We start from the raw sequence: 690 nt of genomic DNA, 5'->3' as shown, positions 1-690 counted from the left end.
AAAAACAAAAAAAAAAAAAAACAAAACAAAAAAAACCCACAAAAAACCTCTCTTCTGGTGGCAAGTTCTGTGACAGGGGGTGGCGGGGGGGGGGGGGGGCAAGGTTCACCGGGAAGTGGCCGGGGTGCCCTTCAGGGGAGTCCCCACCGAGCGGCGCCTCCTGCTGTCCCCAGACCAGCCCCCACGAGCTAGGAAAACGACATCGCTCCTCTCCTGAATCTCAGGTCTCTGGCTTGTCTGCTGCAAGGAAATTAAGGAGCGGGATTTGACCGGGCGTCATGGAGGGGTCGGAATTACAAACACACCATGTATTTCCTTGCGTTGGAGAGAAAACAGAGAGACGTGACCCCGACGTGACTTGAACACGCAACCTTCTGATCTGGAGTCAGACGCGCTACCATTGCGCCACGAGGTCACCGGACTCCCATGACTTTTGATCTTTTAAGACTCTTCCGTCCTACACCTCCCAGCCTCGTACCTGCCTGGCTCCTTTGCCCCCCGGGAGGGGCCGCAGGGCGGACAGGGCGCAGGCGCGGGCGGAGGGCTGCACCCCTCGAGGCCCGGGGCTCCCCCGCCGCAGGGCCGGTGTCCCGGGAGCCGCCGCCGCCGCCACCTGCCGGTCGTGGTGCTTGATCTCCGCCTGCGACAGGCGGCTTCAGGGGCCCCAGAGCGGGCCGGGATGTTGTCTCC

At 62.0% G+C, this 690-nt stretch overlaps 1 non-coding gene across 1 annotated transcript; it reads right to left on the bottom strand.

Annotated features, from left to right (window-relative positions):
• Positions 1-343: 343 nt before the first annotated feature.
• Positions 344-415, bottom strand: TRNAW-CCA. The gene has a single exon. It is a non-coding gene; the product is annotated as a tRNA-Trp (tRNA).
• Positions 416-690: the final 275 nt, after the last annotated feature.

The sequence above is a fragment of the Leopardus geoffroyi genome, chromosome E1 (assembly GCF_018350155.1).
Source record: "Leopardus geoffroyi isolate Oge1 chromosome E1, O.geoffroyi_Oge1_pat1.0, whole genome shotgun sequence".
Taxonomy (NCBI): Eukaryota; Metazoa; Chordata; class Mammalia; order Carnivora; family Felidae; genus Leopardus; species Leopardus geoffroyi.
Note: the sequence above shows the minus strand (reverse complement) of the source record. Positions and strands in the feature narration are given on the sequence as shown.